Here is a 20,009-nt window from a genome sequence, read left to right as displayed (position 1 = left end):
ATCTCCTTTCTTACCACTTCTTTCATTTTAGGATTCAGCCGTCGTTGATGATCACGAACTGGTTTAGCATCTTCTTCCAAATTAATTTTATGTTGACATAGACCGGGACTAATGCCCTTAAGATCATCAAGAGTATACCCAATAGCAGCACGGTGCTTCTTCAGAGTTTTCAATAATCTCTCTTCTTCATGTTCTGAAAGGTTAGCACTAATAATAACAGGATATATCTTTTTCTCATCAAGATAAGCATATTTAAGAGTATCAGGCAATGGTTTAAGCTCAAACACGGGATCACCCTTGGGTGGAGGAGGATCCCCTATGATTTCAACAGGCAAATTGTGTTTCAGAATAGGTTCCCGTTTAAAGAATACTTCATCTATTTCTCTTCTTTCATTCATAAACATATCATTTTCATGGTCTAGCAAATATTGTTCTAAAGGATCACTAGGAGGTACGGCAATAGAAGCAAGACCAATGATTTCATCCTTACTAGGTAATTCTTCTTCACGGTGTTGTCTACTAAATTTAGAGAAATTAAATTCATGAGTCATATCGTCTAAACCAATAGTAACAACATCCCTTTTGCAATCTATGGTAGCATTAACAGTGTTTAAGAAGGGTCTACCAAATATAATGGGACAAAAGCTATCTTGTGGGAACCAAGAACAAGAAAATCAGCAGTATATTTAGTTTTCCCACACAAGACTTCAACATCTCTAACAATTCCCATTGGTGAAATAGTATCTCTATTGGCAAGTTTAATTGTGACATCAATATCTTCTATCTCAGCAGGTGCAATATCATGCATAATTTCTTTGTATAAGGAATAAGGTATTGCGCTAGCACTAGCACCCATATCACATAAGCCATGATAACAATGATCTCCTATTTTAACAGAAATAACAGGCATGCCTACCACAGGTTTGTTTTTATCTTTGGCACAAGGTTTAGCAATCTAGCAGTCTCATCAAGGACATGAATAACATGCCCATCAATATTATCAGACAAGAGATCTTTAACAATAGCAATATCAGGTTCAACTTTAATTTGCTCATGAGGTGTATAAGTTTTAATATTGCTTTTACGAACCACAGTTGAAGCTTTAGCATGATCCTTTATCCTAACAGGAAAAGGTGGTTTCTCAACATAAGAAGTAGGAACAATGGGATCATTATAAGTGACAATCTTTTCTTCAACTTTAATAGGTGCAGCTACTTTTACTTCTATGGGAGGATGATATTTAAACCACTTCTCCTTGGGGAGATCAACATGAGTAGTAAAAGATTCACAGAAAGAAGCTACTATCTCAGAGTCAAGTCCATATTTAGTGCTAAATTTACGGAAAACATCGGTACCCATAAAAGATTTAACACAATCAAACTTTGGTGTCATACCTGACTCCTTACCTTTGTCGAGGTCGCAATCTTCAGAGTTGCGTTTAATTCTTTCCAATAAATCCCATTTGAATTCAATAGTCTTCATCATAAAAGAGCCAGCACAGGAAGTATCAAGCATGGTGCGATTGTTATCAGAAAGTCGAGCATAAAAATTTTGAATAATCATTTTTCTTGAGAGCTCATGATTGGGGCATGAATATAACATTGATTTAAGCATCCCCCAAGCTTGAGCGATGCTTTCTCCTTCGCGAGGCCAAAAATTATATATATAATTACGATCACGATGAACAAGATGCATAGGATAAAACTTCTGATGAAATTCCAATTTCAATCGTTTGTAATCCCAAGACCCCATATCATCACATAGCCTATACCATGTCGATGCATCTCCCTTCAAAGATAAAGGGAAGACCTTCTTCTTAACAACATCTCCGGGTACACCTGCAAGCTTAAATAATCCACAAACTTCTTCCACATATATCAGATGCTCATCAGGATGTTTTGTTCCATCTCCTAAAAAGGGATTAGCTAGCAGTTTTTCTATCATACCCGAAGGAATTTCATAGGGAACATTTTTACTTTCATTTTCAGTAGGTTGACTAGTTGAGGAGCAACTCTTTGCTCTACTGGTCGGGGTGAAGATACCCCAAACAAGCCCCTCAGAGGATTACTTTCCATAGTATCAAGTGATAGTAAATTTCAGCACACTATATAAATTTTTCCTTACCAAATTCCACCTACCAAAGGCGCTTCACTCCCCGGCAACGGCGCCAGAAAAGAGTCTTGATGACCCACAAGTATAGGGGATCTATCGTAGTCCTTTTGATAAGTAAGAGTGTCGAACCCAACGAGGAGCAGAAGGAAATGATAAGCGGTTTCCAGCAAGGTATTCTCTGTAAGTACTGAAACAAGTGGTAACAGATAGTTTTGTGATAGGATAATTTGTAACGAGCAACAAGTAACAAAAGTAAATAAGGTGCAGCAAGGTGGCCCAATCCTTTTTGTAGCAAAGGACAAGCCTGAACAAACTCTTATATGATGTAAAGCGCTCCCGAGGATAGATGGGAATATCGTCAAGCTAGTGTTCATCATGTTCATATTATTCGCGTTCAGTACTTTGATAATTTGGTATGTGGGTGGACCGGTGCTTGGGTGCTGCCCTTACCTGGACAAACATCCCACTTATGATTAACCTCTATTGCAAGCATCCGCAACTACAACAAAAGTATTAAGGTAAACCTAACCATAGCATGAAACATATGGATCCAAATCAGCCCCTTATGAAGCAACGCATAAACTAGGGTTTAAGCTTCTGTCACTCTAGCAACCCATCATCTACTTATTACTTCCCAATGCCTTCCTCTAGGCCCAAACAATGGTGAAGTGTCATGTAGTCTACGTTCACATAACACCACTAGAGGAGAGACAACATACATCTCATCAAAATATCAAACGAATACCAAATTCACATGACTACTAATAGCAAGACTTCTCCCATGTCCTCAGGAACAAACGTACTACTCACAAAGCATAAACGTGTTCATAATCAGAGGGGTATTAATATGCATATAGGATCTGAACATATGATCTTCCACCAATTAAACCAACTAGCATCAACTACAAGGAGTAATTAACACTACTAGCAACCTACTAGCACCAATCCCGGACTTGGAGACAAGAATTGGATACAAGAGATGAACTAGGGTTTTGAGAGGAGATGGTGCTGATGAAGATGTTGATGGAGATTGCCCTCTGCCAATGAGAGGAGCGTTGGTGATGACGATGGCGATGATTTCCCCCTCCGGGAGGGAAGTTTCCCCGGCAGAACAGCTCTGCCGGAGCTCTAGATTGGATCTGCCAAGGTTCCGCCTCGTGGCGGCGGAGTTTCGTCCAAGAAGATTGCTTATTATTTTTTTACCATCGAAAGACTTCATATAGCAGAAGATGGCCACCAGAGGGCCACCAGCGGGCCCACGAGGTAGGGGGGCACGCCCAGGGAGGTAGGGCACGCCCCCCACCCTCGTGGGTAGGGTGTGGCCCCCTGGTGAATTTCTTCCGCTGAGTATTTTTTATATATTATGAAAACGTCTTCCATGAAGTTTCAGGACTTTTGGAGCTGTGCAGAATAGGTCTCTAATATTTGCTCCTTTTCCAGCCCGGAATCCCAGCTATCGGCATTCTCCCTCTTTATGTAAACCTTGTAAAATAAGAGAGAATAGGCATAAGTATTGTGACATAATGTGTAATAACAGCCTATAATGCAATAAATATCAATATAAAAGCATGATGCAAAATGGATGTATCACACATTCCAACACAAAACATTCTAGTTACGAAACTATGTACTCCCCATAGATAACTAAAATAAAAAGATAGTAACCAACTGGGCTGCTTAACAGCACAATACAACTTCCAACACAACCGCACACATCAAGCTCAGAGAAGTTTAGATATCCAGACCTACTGAGTAACATAAAAGCAAAATGACAAAGGACCAAACAAGTCCAGAGCCTCAATGATGCATGGCGTGGTTCACTCATCATTAATACCATCGTCTTGTGGAGCACCTTGAGGAGGAGCCGTAAGCTTCTCCACTGTCAAATCCTCCGGGGCAATGCCAAGTGCAGAGCCCACTGCCTGCATGGTAGCAATCAGCGTCGGGGGTGGTAGAGGAATCTCCTGGCTAGGAGTAGAATCAAACTTGAGCTTCTTGGCCTTGGGGCGTTGTAGAGGGGCCAGCTTGATGGAGATTGCCGATGTGGGTTTCATGTCAGTCTTCTTGGCGCAGCTGCGAGTCATCCGTCTGACAGAAAAATCTAGATTCTCTTCTACAAGAGTGGCAGCGCGCTTGGGACGACGAGGTTGCGTCCGCCTCTTTCCCAGGGAGCACCTCCGCGATCTGCACACGTTCAGCTTGGTGACGTCCCTCATACTCTTGATCCAGCTGAGGCCGAGGGTGAGTTCCGTCATCATGACGGCGTGTTGACGGTGATGATGAAGTTACCGACGTAGGGCTTCTCCTAAGCACCACGATAGTATGGCTGAGGTGTAAAACTGTAGAGGGGGGGGCACCGCACACGGCTAAAGATCAACTTGTGTGTCTATGGGGTGCCCCCTCCCCCGTATACAATGGAGGGGAGGAGGAGGCCGGATGCCCACAATGGGCGCGCCCAACGGGGGGGATCCTAGTCCAAGTAGGAATCGCCCCCCCTTCCAAGTCCAAGTAGGAGAAGAAGGAAGGAGAGGGAAAGAGGGGCCGCGCCCCCCTCCCCTAGTCCTATTCGGACACCCCTTGGGGGTGCGCCACCTCATGGCTGCTGCTCTCTCTCTCCCCTAACACCCACTAAGGCCCATAACTTCCCCGGGGGGTTCCGGTAACCCCTACGGCACTCCGGTTTTATCCGAAACTATCCAGAACACTTCCAGTGTCCGAATAACATGGTCCAATATATCAATCTTTATGTCTCAACCATTTCGAGACTCCTCGTCATGTCTGTGATCTCATCCAGGACTCCGAACAACCTTCGGTATATCAAATCACATAACTCATAATACAAATCATCATCGAATGTTAAGCGTGCGGACCCTACGGGTTCGAGAAATATGTAGACATGACCGAGACACATCTCCAGTCAATAACCAATAGCGGAACCTGGATGCTCATATTGGCTCCTACATATTCTACTAAGGTCTTTATCGATCAAACCGCATAACAACATATGTTGTTCCCTTTATCATCGGTATGTTACTTGCCCGAGATTCGATCGTCGGTATCATCATACCTAGTTCAATCTCGTTACCGGCTAGTCTCTTTACTCATTCTGTAATGCATCATATCGTGACTAACTCATTAGTCACATTGCTTGCAAGGCTCATAGTGATGAGCATTACCGAGAGGGCCCAGTGATACCTCTCCGATACATGGAGTGACAAATCCTAATCTCGATCTATGCCAACTCAACAAACACCATCGGAGACACCTGTAGAGCATCTTTATAATCACCCAGTTATGTTGTGACGTTTGATAGCACACAAGGGGTTCCTCTGGTATTTGGGAGTTGCATAACCTCATAGTATGAGGAACATGTATAAGTCATGAAGAAAGCAACTGCAATAAACTAAACGATCATAGTGCTAAGCTAATGGATGGGTCTTGTCCATCACATCATTCTCTAATGATCTGATCTCGTTCATCAAATGACAACACATGTCTATGGTTAGGAAACTTAACCATCTTTGATTAACGAGCTAGTCATGTAGAGGCATACTAGGGACACTTAGTTTTGTCTATGTATTCACACATGTACTAAGTTTCCGGTTAATACAATTCTAGCACGAATAATAAACATTTATCATTATATAAGGAAATATAAATAACAACTTTATTATTGCCTCTAGGGCATATTTCCTTCAGGACCATAACAAGAATTTTTTTTGTCCCATTATATCCGGTAGACCCTTTTTGAACAGATTGTGTTAAGGATAAGTTTGGTGATGTATCTCATGAATTTAATATTTCTAAGTTCACTAGACAACCTCGTGATAAAGATTTACCTAATAAATATGATATTAATAGTCTTGCTTCGATTGTCATGCCTCCTACTGATCCTTTAGAGCAATATTTGCTAGATCATGAAAATGGTATGCATATGAAAGAAAGAAATGAAATAGATGAAATATTCTTTAGGAAAGAACCTATTCTTAAACATAATTTGCTTATTGAAATTTTGGGAGATCCTCCTCCACGTAAGGGTGATCTTGTATTTGATCTTGATGAAAGGGAAATATATCATGATATTATCAACGCTAATCTTTCAGTGCACTAAGAAATGAAATTGTTGCAAACTTTGAGGAAACATCCTGCTGCAATTGGCTATACTTTGGATGATCTTAAGGGCATTAGTCCCTCTCTATGCCAACACAAAATTCATATGGAGCCTGATGCTAAACCAGTTGTCGATCATCAACGCCGCCTGAATCCTAAGATAAATCATTTGGTAAGAACGGAAATACTAAAGCTCCTGGAGGCAGGTATAATTTATCCAATAGCTGATAGTAGATGGGTAAGTCTTGTTCATTGTGTCCCTAAGAAAGGTGGCATTACTGTTGTCCCTAATGATAAAATGAACATATCCCACAAAGATTTGTTAGAGGTTAAAGGATGGTAACTGATTTTAGGAAATTAAATAAGGCTACTAGAAAAGATCAGTATCATTTTCCTTTTATTTATCAAATGCTAGAAAGATTATCTAAGCATACACACGTTTATTTCTTAGATGGTTATTCTGGTTTCTCTCAAATACCTTTGTCATTAGAAGACTAGGAGAAAACTACCACTTGTCCTTTCAGAACTTATGCTTATAGACGTATGCCTTTTGGTTTATTAATGCACCTTCTACGTTTCAAAGATGTATGACTACTATATTCTCTGATTTCTGTGAAAACAATTGAGGTCTTCATGGATGATTTTTCCGTCTATGAAACTTATTTTGATGACTATCTGAGCAATTGATAGAGATTTGCAGAGACGTGAAGAGACTAGTCCTATCTTGAAGTGGGGAAAGTGCCATGTTATGTTGAACGAAGGTATAGTCCTTGGTCATAAATTTTCTTAAAAAGGCATTGAAGTAGACAAAACTAAAGTTGATGCCATTGAGAAAATGTCATGTCCTAAAGATATCAAATGTATAAGAAAAAAATGTTCCATTTGTTTTTGATGATGATTGCGTAGAAGCCTTTGATATACTTACGAAAGTTTTGATCACTGCTCTTACTAGTCAACCACTTGATTAGAATTTACCTTTTGAAATTATGTGTGATGCTAGTGATTATGCTATTGGTGTTGTTTTTGGTCAAAAATTTGATAAGAAATTAAATGTTCTTCATTATGCTAGAAAAACATTGGACAACACTCAGAAAAAGTATGCTACTACTAAAAAGGAATTTCTAGTAGTTGTGTTTGCTTGTGATAAGTTCAGACCTTATATTGTTGATTCTAAAGTTACTATTCACACTTATTGTTCTGCTATTAAATATCTTATGGATAAGAAATATGCTAAGCCAAGGTTTTTTTATGTGGGTTACTTTATTACAAGAGTTTGATTTGCACATTGCTGATAAAAAGGGAGCTGATAATCCTGTTGTAGATAACTTGTCTAGGATGGAAAATATTCTTGATGACCCAATACCTATTAATGATAGTTTTTCTGATGAGCAATTAGCTGTTATTAATGCCTCTTCTCGTGATAACCCTTGGTATGCGAATTATGCTAATTTTCATTGTCGCTAAATATATACCACCTAATTACACTTATCAACAAAAGAAAAAGGTCTTCTTTGACTTGAGAGATTACTTTTGGGATGACCTACATTTATATGAAGAAGGAGTAGATAGTATTATTAGATGTTTTATACCTGAGCACGAGCAGGAACAAACCTTGAGAAAGTGCCACTTCGGTGCATACGGAAGAGACCATGCTTGAGACAAAACTACACATAAGGTATTGCAATCTAGTTTTTATTGGCTCTGAGTCATTAAGGAGTTCCTTAACAACCATAATTAATCACTAGTTGAGATAAAGCAGTGTAAGGTTACTTAACTGATTGTAACAATAAAATGCATCTGAACATTAATAAAAATACATGAGAGATATGTAGTAATATTATTCATCACACAGGATGCAGAAAAAGTTATTCTTCACCTGAGGTAATCTTACGACCGCTTCATAGACAAATTACGTTTGGAATACAAATAGTTACATTCATATTGATTCACTACGTCAAATTTGGTATAAGAAAACAAAAAAATAGGTTATAAGACCAGAAATATCGCATTTTATGTATGCTTTACACTATGTTTTTGCATTCGTAATTTTACGTAATATAACATATTTTTACAGCGAGTATATATATTCTTACGTTCTGTTTTTATGTATGAAATAAGATAAAATTTATGAAACCTAAAAATACGGTGCATTGATGTCAAAATAGAGAGGGGGTGAAGAATAATTACTCCTCACCCAGGGTGACGAATAGCGCGACCCGAGGGATATGATCTTACTTTCTGATTGTTTGACATATGCTCCATCGAGAGGTGTTCATAATGCCCAGGTCTTCTTTCAAAGCAGTCAAGAACAACCTCCAACTTCTTGTATTCTCAACTTTGACAATGCCAAAAGCTATTGGAAAGATGCAATCATCATTGGGGTTCATTCCAATAGCTATGAAGAGAATGCCTCCAAATAGGGTTTTCAAATGGGCTCCATCAAGAAAGAGTGTTGGCCTACAAGCAGATAGAAACCCCATCTTGCATGCATCAAATGAGAAATAACATTTCCTAAGCTGGCAATCATCAAAAAGCTCAACAAATAAAGTGTTGTCTGGATTGGATATCCTCAACTCATGCCCATAGTTCCATAATGATACATCTCTGTAGTATCTACTTTTCCTAACGATTTTGATCTTATTTTGGACTCTAATTTGCATTATTGAATGGAACTAACCAGGACTGATGATATTTTCAGCAGAAATACCATGGTGTTGTTTTTGTGCAGAAATAAAAGTTCTCGGAATGGAACGAAACTTTTTGGAGAATTGTTTTACAATAAAGGAAAAATACTAGAGCCAAGAACCACTGGAGGGGGGCCCTGGCTGGGCAGAAGACACCAGCGCGTCCCCACCTCGGGTTCCCCCTGGTGGGTTGTGCCCACCTCGTGGCCCCGCAGACCCTAATTCCAACTCCATAAATACCTATTTTTGGAGAAAAAAATAGGGGAGGAAGTTTCATCGCGTTTCATGATAAGCCGCCACCGCCTCCTGTTCTTCATCGGGAGGCCAGATCTGGAGCCCATTCGGGGCTCCGAGGAGGAGAATCTTCGGTCTTCGTCATCACCAACCCTCCTTCATCGCCAATTTCATGATGCTCCCCACCGGGAGTGAGTAATTACTTCGTAGGCTCACTGGTCGGTGAGGAGTTGGATGAGATTCATCATGTAATCGAGTTAGTTTGGTGAGGGCTCGATCCCTAGTATCCAGTATGTTCTGAGATTGATGTTGCTATGACTTTGCTATGATTAATGCTTGTCACTACTGCCTCAGTGCCATGATTTCAGATCCGGACTGTTTATGTTTTCAACATTATTTCTATGTTCTAGATCCGATCTTGCAAGTTATATGCACCTACTACGTGTTATGATCCGTAAACCCTGGGGTGACAGTAATTTCGATACTTTCCGGTGATGATCGTAGTTTGAGGAGTTCATGTATTTGCTATGTGTTAATGCATTGTTCTAGTTCTCTATTAAAAGGAGACCTTAATATCCCTTAGTTTTCGTATGGACCCCGCTGCCATGGGAGGGTAGGATAAAAGATGTCATACAAGTTCTTTTCCATAAGCGGGTATGATTGTTTACGGAATACATGCCTACATTACATTTATGAACTAGAGTTAGTTTTGTATCACCCTGGTTATGACTGTTATATGATGAATATCATCCAATGAATTTACCGATCCAATGCCTACGAGTTTTCCACATATTGTTCTTGCCAAGTTACTACATCTGTTGTTACTGTTACACTTTCTACAAAACCATTGCTACTACTGTTACTGCTACTATTACCGTCACCGCTGCTATCAAAACTATCATACTACTATGTTACTAATCACTTTTTTATAGATACTTTTAAGTATTCGTAAGTTTCTAATACTCGTAAATATTCTTTGGCTCCCCTTGTGTCGAATCTATAAATTTGGGTTGAAAACTCTACCCTCGAAAACTGTTGTGATCCCCTATACTTGTGAGTTATCACATAACTTCTTGTGTTGTGCAATTTCATCTTCACATATTATGTCGTCTGCAATTTTCCTAGCTTTCCCTTCTTGACTTTCATGTTCCACTCTTGTTGAACTAGTGACCCTAAAACCTCCAATGTCATTTTGTCATCTGCTCTGATCTTCTCCACATACTTATGAGCTATGTATCTGGCAGTAAAAGCTTTTACTTGCCACTTCTTGTAACAACTATGTTCATCGTTGAATGCCTTGATCATAATTGATTGTGTCTTGTTGTCATATGATGCCTACAATTACCAGGGACATCCATCATTGCATTTAGCTCCAAGCCTAGTTTTTTCATTTTCCGGAAATGTTATGTTACTTCTCTTTTATGTCGTACTCTCCAATTGTTTTCCTCAACTGATCAATAGATGAAAACACCTGGCCCAAATGGAACTTGAGCTCATTCATATTTGCATCTGAAAAATGTTTGAAATTGAATTTCCTGTCTTATTCATCTGAATCTGAAAGCTCCAGTTTATCATCTTCCGAAATGTCATCTTCTACAACTTGTTTTCCTTTCCCTTTACATTCCCTCTCTACACCATTCCGCTTCCTACCAATGAACAAATCAGCATCACCATTCCCTAGATCGTAGTCACTATCTACTAAGGATCGAGCATTATCAGAGTCACATGATTCATCATCGCTACCCACATCATCTTCTTCCTATGTTTTTTTCACTCCATGTCCTTTCTTTTGTACCCTCTATTGGGATTAGCCCACTGGATCGATCATATCAAACCACAACAAACGCATGCACGAAAAGTTAATAGCCAAGGGCCCTTGTCATGCCCTCTTTTCTGTCTTTTTATTTCTTTTCTGTTTTCTTCATCCGGTACAAAACTTGCTAATCATGTGTGTATATATATACACACATGCAGCTGGTACGGACCATGGCTAGCAAACCTAGCCGGGAACCTAAACACACCTGGACTCGGGTACGTACTACTACCCCTAGATGACACGGACTTAACTTGCAAGCCGACTCCAACTTAGACTACTGGTAGGACTTCTAATCTCAGCCTAAACTAATCACCGTCCTAACCAGACATGGCCTAGCCAACTCGTACATGCACACACTAATACGTCATTAGTACATGCACTACAAAACCCAAGATTATCGCGAACAACCTCTCTCTAATCTTGACTGTTTGTCTTCCATACTTCTCTGGTCTTGGCTCGTTGTAGATTACCCTTTGTCGACTCATTTGCTCGCACCACGACAAGCCAAATTGATAGGCTTCATAGATAGCAAGAATCTCTCCCCAATTTCAACTTGGTGAATTTATGGATCACCTCATATATGCCTTGGACTACCCAGCCTTACTAGTAACTTATGGAATGCACCACCCGATGGATTACACCATCCATCCTAGCGAGATACATGCCGGCTCATTGTGGATAACACCACCATGTGCACTACACCATGCACTCCAGCACCATGTAGAGACATGGTCTTATTGAAGAGACTCATCTTTATTGGTTACCGCCCCCATAAAAATGTACTTAATCTTCCCATCGAGACACACAGATGACCTGAGTATACTTCACGTTCAAGTCCTCCTCACAGAGACGAACGCTTAGACATGATGACTCACCTGACGCCGACCGAGACATGCTGACTCGTGTAACTCACTGACTCATCAAACTCCTGTGGACGACGATATTGATGAATTTCTGGCACTGCACCTCAGAACCGTTGCTCTCATCAATGATCTTCTTCAATCGCCTTGCCGACGACAGCTTGTCGTCTCACTCCTTATCGCTCCACTAAACGACGATCACTAGATCCTCCTTGTCACTGCACCATTCAACGACTCCATGGACCGCTCCAAGGTGCTAGTTGGGTCGCCACCTCGGGGCATGTGTAGCTTCAAATCTCGAACCTTACTCTGATATCAATTGTTGGGATTAGCCCACAGGCCGACCACATCAAATCACGACGAACACACGCACAAAAAGACTGAGAGCCAAGGGCCCTTATCGTGCCCTCTTTTCTGTCATTTTATTTCTTTTGTGTTTTCTTTATCCGGTACAAAACTTGCGCTAACCCTGTGTATATATACAAACCTAGCCGGAAACCTAAACACACTTGGACTTGGCTACGTACTACTACGCCTACATGCCACGGACATAACTTGCAAGCCGACTCCAAGTTAGACTACTGGTAGGATTCCTAATCTCAGCCTAAACTAATCACCAGCCACCTTGATCACCGACCAGACACGACCTAGCCAACTCGTACATGCACACACTAATACATCATTAGTACAAGCACTACAAAACTCAAGATTATCGCTAACACTCTCATCAACATGGTCGTATGACACATTACTCTTCTCCAAAACACTCTCATGCTCCTGGTCTTTACCGCACTTCATAGGGCTGATAACATTAGGCAATTGATTGGTGGGGTTTGCAATAACATCATCCATGTTTCTGCGGTAATCTTATCCTCACGCGCAAGATAAAACATGAGAAAACTGTATCCATGTCTAACCATTGCCCTGATGCACGTTGTGTCGTTGTCCATTGATAACAACCGAAGACCACCTTCATTGATTTGCATACCCGGCAGCAATAAGTATGTGTTGATTCTTCCATTTCTTTCATAACCCAGCTTCTCAATTAAATCATCAAACATGGTTGTGCATATTACACCAGCTTTGCAGTAATCATAGCAAACTTTTCTGCCATTAACTTAAGATCTACTGCCTCCTGTCCCATGAAAAATGCACCATGAACGAGCTCTATAGTGAAGTGATCAGTTTCATGTCCTGTCAAACAAAGAAAAAAAAATCAAATTTTACTGAAATCCTATGCTGCATCCAAACATTAACCCAACCAATACCAAGTTGAACTAAACATCGTATACTAGCAGTTTCATCAGGTATTGCCAGTGGAAAACCATGAACAATGGAATCTCCACTTCTGTTGATGAAAAGGAAACCACGGCCTCGCTCCTAACCATTGATCCTAGAACATCTAATGCCCGCAGTTCCAATGGGAATCCTCAGCTTGGATTAAAGAATACATCTGAAAAGAATGGTGCTCCTTATGTTGAGAGATATCATAGGGACCCCTATCATGCCACCGGACTGGGAGCCATCGCCACCGATGGCGACTCACGGTGGCTATGCCCTCACCACCATCGCCGATCGCCTCCTACTTTATCCCAAAATAGTTGCTATCACCTCGTAGACCGCCTCCGATCAAAACCAACCGCCGCTGCATTGTTTACAGTTTAATCAGCTTACGTCCAGTCTGAAAGGATGTATTGCGGGTAGTATTCTTCTCAAGGTGAGGGGCCGCATTGCAAAAAACTAAGACCTCTCCAGTTAGCATGTGCTGTCGTGGCTGGATGCGTAGACGATACGTATGTGGGACCCGTCGGAGGACCGTCGGTGGACAATATTGGCAAGTTTCGGGACCGTAGCAAGGCAACACGCAAGCTCGAGGACTGTTTTGGACCAAACCAACGACTACAAGGACTGCAGGTGCAATTCACTCCTTTCCCGTTGCAACGCACAAACACATGTGCTAGTCAAATCCTAATTCCTTAACTCCCTTGTGGCTCTCTATGACCTCTCCAGTAATCATGTTTCATTCGCAGACAATCTAGGCAAGCTCGGCATCAGACAAAGACACTTGCAGCCTGACTTTGGTCGAACCGTAGACTGCATCACAAAGAAACAGAAGTTGTCCCAGCCATATGCCCTATTCCTGCTGCCGCTGCTGGTCACAGGCTCACAGCCTCGACACATTTGCATGTTCGGTGGAAACGCGTTGCATACAGTAGAGGAAGGGTATAGCTAGCTGCAAGCAACATCTTGAATCTGTATGCATTACCAGTACCACGCGTGTACGCGCAAGCTAGCGAGGCACATACGGACATGTATAAGAAGAGAACAGTACAAAGCGTGCGCGCGCACGTATGGGCCTGTGTTCGCAGATAAGTGATCGAAGAAACACAAAAGGTACCACGAATTATTACTTTCCCACTGGTTTATTGACATGGAGGTCTATATTTATCTTTGCCGGTGGGATCGATCGCTCTATAGATAGAGCAATTGGCGTACGCCGGTTCATGGACCACGTTGCACGCAGCAGCACCTCTGGGAGCCATCTTTGTGATCAAGCCGGCACCGCAGCTTTGGGTCCCTTAGTCCTAGCTCTATGCAGTAGAGCACGCACTCCGTCTCGAAGCCACACGGCACGGCATGAGGGCACACGTCTGCATGTAGATATATTATGATGTAGCACGCCGAGGAGAGTCGTTAGTAGGAGCATGTATGAAAAACACCCATAAATAAACTCAAAAAGATTGTGAAAACGATGTAATTTTAAGCTGACTAAGAATGCAAGGAAGAACATGGGACGTTTTGGTTGACGAGAACATGATACACAATTGGAGATCCTATTATCAGTTACTACCTTCTTCAGCATGGCATGCTGAGATGACCATGGCGAAAGCTAGGATTGCTGCCAAAAGGAGAGCCTTGGGTCCTTTCTTGGGAAGCGCCATATGAAGAGGTGAGTTAGCACCCTTGAAAAAACAACTAGTGTTTATTATGCTCTTATTAAGCACTGCTATTCTTGTGTTTCGACGTGGGGTGGGAATGGCTCCTTGATCTCCCTTATATAGCAAGCAATTCTGGAATCGGGTAACTGACACTACTTCAATACGTCACTGCAATGGGCCAACAATAAAGAAACAGTAGGGTTCTCAAACGTGCTGAATTGAGTACATATCTTTATGACATTATTTAAAGTGTTATGTTACTGGTTCTGTGATTAAGATCTTTCTTCAGGGATGGTCATGTACTTAATATCAACAGTAAGTACTCAATTCAGATCAATTGTGTGAACCATAAAAAAATGTGTGTGCACTTAAAACCGGCGAATCCATTTGACGTGCGTTCCTTCGGGTTTTTTTTTCATATAAAATGTGTGTTCTCTTCTCTTTTTCCCTTTCATGCGGTTTTACAATGTTGGCATTTTTAAAAATGTTCTTGAAATTTTAGAAATATTCAAAAAAGTTAAGAAAACGTTCAGAGGTTTTGAGCAATTTTCTGAATTTAGAATGTTCACAGTGCTTTAACGTTCAGGTGGCTTGCTACGGAGTGACCCGCGCAAGGAATAAGGATCCACCAGGAGCTTCCCGTAAAACCTAGGGCACCTGATGTCCCATAGAATCTATTTTATACGTACTCCAAACAATGTGGGAGCATCTATGTATCTCCTATTGCGAGGCGGTAGAACCACTCACCTGAAGCGACGCGGGAGCTGTTGGTTTGCTTCGTTCGTTTCTTTTGTTTCTTTGTTTTCATTATTCTTTTATTTTTGTTTAAATTTTAAAAATATTCTAAATATATACATAAAAAAGTTCTTTACTCGATTTTCAAAAAAGATCGCCATGCATTTGTAAAAAGAAAATTCATATCATTAAAGCAATTATTCATCACATCTAAAAAATGTTCACACATTTCAAAAGTTTGTTCGTGGTATATTAGAAAAGAATATTTTTATGCTGTCAAATTTTTTGCTCGTTGTAACATTCAAAAAAAGTTTGTGACATTTCAAAAGATATTTTTACCACTTAAAAATCTTTCACATGTGTTAAGAACATGTTCATGGCATTTATGGAAATGTTCAATATGTCTTAAAAAAAATCACCATGTATTTTAGAAATATTCAAAGTGCATTTGACAAATCTTCAGCACTTAAAAAATGTTTATGCATTTAGGTTTTTTTAATCTCTGTTAAATAAATCAACTGTGTATTTAAAATATGCTGAATGTGTATTCAAAAAAATGTTCAACGTGTAACTGAAAAATGTTCAATGTGCATTTGATAAAATGTTGAATATGTTTTCAAATAAAATATGTTCAGCATATATTTGAAAAATATTCAACTTTTATTTCGAAAAAATGTTCAGCGTGTATAAGAAAAATGTTCAACATGTATTTTTTAGAAACAATAACACAAACAAAAATAATAATAAACGACTAAAAACGTTTCAAAAAACATAGAAACGAAGAAGAAGAAAAACACACGAAAGCTTCGAAAGTCTGTCAATAAAACCTTTTATAAAATCGCTCAGGAAGTTACTGTATTGGTTAGCCTACGCGAAACATTGTGGCCCATTTGTACTGCAAGGAAAGAGCTGCGGCTCATCCTGAGAAAACCTTTTGTCTCTCTCTCTACTAGTAAGTGTGCACATTCAACGCATATTTGATACCATGTTTTTTTGTACAATTTGTCTTAATCCCTGCACTTGTAGGGGTAGTTTGACCTGAATTCTGTTCATGTAATCACCAAAATCGAGAAAAAAAACTCATTAATTTCAATTATTAGCATCGCAGATCACATTTTCCAAGCGGATTGTCAGATTAAAGTCGGGCTCAGGGCATTCTTGGGCAAGTTACTAAGCTCGCTCGAGTAAGTCGCGATCCAAAGTGGTGGCAATGTTGAACGAAATCTAAGGATCCAGAGCAGAAGGAAGAGAAGAGAGGAGAGCGGAAACCAATAGACGATGAAAGGAAGAGGGGCGGCCATTGATATTCAGGAGGCGGGAAAAGGGAAAAGACCATCTCTCGACGTCCGGTGCATTTTCCACAAGTGGTGGCCGATGATGGATTGGATGCAAGAGTGGCATTAGTAGATAAGCATTCCACGCTTAGGGCACCGTGCCAGTACGTCAGCTTTCTCACAATGAGGCTAAAGTTATGGAGTGTGTCATCGTGTTCCCTTTGCTGTGCCGGCACGAGATGGGCATTGCTGGACGAGCTAGTTAGTGAAGTTTGTGATACCCTTTACTTACAAGATCCTGATGTCTCACGTCAACATGTCTGATCTGCTTGCTACTTTCTCCTAGGATAGATCAAAGTTGATAGTTTGACGAATTAAATACGTTACTCAATATCTTTGATCTGCTTGCTACTTTCTCCTAGGATTAGCTGATCGCAAATCTCACATGCTTCCATTCACATTTACATATGCAACAGAAACAAATAGATTCACAACACCTGTACTCATATACGATATCGCTGGCCATTCGAATTCTGCAAAGGATACTTGTACATTTGGCATTATGTTGTAATTTAGCAGTGATCATATATAAAATCTGGTTAGCAGAGACCACACTGCAACCCAAAAAGGGAAAGATTACATAATGGTGTGGGAAGAAAGTTTGTATAAAAATAGTAATACAAAATACAATGCTTGTTCTCCTTTATCGTTGACCAGTTCTTGATCAACATAAATCCAATTGCACAAGCTTCAACAGGGGAAACTAATGTTAATCTTGATATATTTGATACCATGTATACACTTCAAAGGTTAGTTACTGCGTCTATAAAAAAAGTGGCCAGCAGCACAGGTACATAAATTTTCTAGTGATAACAAAGTACATGACCTCGCGTACCACAGTCAAAATTGCCTACACACTCTACTAATGCTATAAATCATCATTCTTTGTATTTCCTCAGTACTACACTACTATCTCCCCTATGGCGATTCAACAGTTTAGAACAAAGTTAATCAGCATATTGTCCGTCAGAGTTTGCTCACACGTCAAGAAAAATGTTTTATACAGGAGCATATTGAGCAGGAAATATAATACCTACAGAGAGCTTCAGTTTCACAATATTTCAGTAAATTTAATTAGGAAGTTGACATTTTTCAGTTTAGTGATAACAGTAAGTGTGGCTTGACATGAACATCAAGTAGTGCAAGTCATACGGATCTTGTCAGCTGCAAACTATACTGAACCTCTATACGTGATAAGAAACAACTTTTGAAACAAAGAGCCCAATATAGTACTCCCTCTGTTCCTTAATATAAGTCTTTTTAAAGATCTCAATATGAATTACATACGAAGCGAAATGAGTGAATTTAGTGAGTATATTTGTATCTAGTGACTATTGACATCCGTATGTGTCCGTATTGAAATATCTAAGAAGACTCATATTTAGAAACGGAGGGCGTATATTTGTATCTAGTGACTATTGACAAACTATTTTTTAACTTATTTTCATTTAAAGCTATGATGAGCTGATCACCTAGCTGTATAATTCTTGTATGGTGTGAGAAAAAATAAATGGGGAAAGTCCGACATACACCATATTTGGCGAGTGCCACGCCCTTTGCTCTACTGTGTACCAAACTGAGATTGACCTCAACACACACAGCAGCACAAACGTCCATGCTCAGCCTACACCATTAGAATTTCTCAAAAAGGAAATGTGACGCTCTGGAAGAAAATATACATAACCAGACAAGCATAAACTACAACACAATCTAGCATATCGACATCATCTCCCTAGAAGCATTTAAAATCAAGTAAAATTAAATTTGGGTGCAGAATCTGATTACCTGATGTACTCTACAAGCCCATACCTGGTTTGGCCAATCTTCTATACTTTCTTTGCCATGTTGACCATGCCAACCATGCAACTCTAAATTCCAACGACAACAACAATCCAAGATTTGTCCTCGAATAGTTTCAGTCATTACTACAGAATTGTTAGATGATGGGGCTTGAGTTTTCTACTGACTATACAACATAAAGCAAAACAAAGAAAGCCACCCAAAAATAGCTATAGAACAAAATTTCACGCAAACAGTCCGAATCTGATTCAAGAAAGATGTAGTTGTATTGTAAAATCAATTACCATCCAATATAACCTGAGATAGCAGATTGACTTAGTGGCATCTCATCAAGTACCTGCAGGGTGAGGACTATCATTAATCACACAGTTCATTATGAAAGCCTGCTCCTCAAATTGACAAAAAGAGGCCCAATTGTCGTGCATATGGGATCACATATTGAAGCAAAATTGGAAGATATGGCTGCATGCTTCAGTAAAAAAAATGCAAAAACAGTATATAATACCCCTTATAGAGTACAAGAAATATGACAAGAGAAACCAAGGCAAAGTCCACAATAAATATGAACATGCCGTTATGCAGAAAATGTGGAACGTAGCATTACATGAGGTATTTTAATGGAGAAAAACAGGTACCCATGCAGCAATTCTAATCGAGACAATCCTGAAATTTCTGTCATACTAAAATTATGTACACAAATTCAAGGCAATTAGGTTAGAAGCGAAGTCAGAAATTTGCTAGTGTGAGCTAGATTGCAGGCAGGAGTTATGGCTTTATGGGATGCATGAAATCTACAAGTTAATTGGAATAGTCTCACTTGCAACATCATACATCACATACACGATGCCATATTACAAAGCATGCAAGCAGTTACCTACAGGTCCGGAGGAACAGTGCGAGGGGGAGGAGGCGTTGCTGACCTGTGCATCTTTCAATTGCTGCATCTCTTCTAGCAGCCGCAGTCCCCTAGGCGAATCGATGCCTCCCGTCGCCCTCCAGCGCCCAAACATGAAGGACGTAGGTGTCCACGTCACCCCGCTTGACACCGATGGATTTCTTCCAGAAAGAGCGGCGTCGGCCTCCAGAAAGAGCGGCCTCGGCCTCGGCAATGAGCGCATCCACGCGCGGCGTCCAGAGCGTGTACCTCACAGCCGCCTCCTCGTCCCGATCCTGTCAGATCCCATCCCCACACCAACACCTCGCAGCGGAAGAATGCAGCGAGCCAGTGAGGAACAAATTCCACTCGCCGAAGGCGGCCACCAGAGGAGACGCGTGGGGAGCGGGGAAGCGGCAAGCGGGAAGGCCAGATGGGTGGAAGGGGAAGGTGGAAGGAGGACCGGTGCTACGCGTGGGAGGGACGGCAACATTTTCTTGAAGGGCGAACG

This window comes from Triticum urartu, chromosome 1, assembly GCF_003073215.2.
Source record: "Triticum urartu cultivar G1812 chromosome 1, Tu2.1, whole genome shotgun sequence".
NCBI lineage: Eukaryota > Viridiplantae > Streptophyta > Magnoliopsida > Poales > Poaceae > Triticum > Triticum urartu.
The sequence above is the reverse complement of the archived record's forward strand: the minus strand, read 5'-3'. Positions refer to the sequence as shown.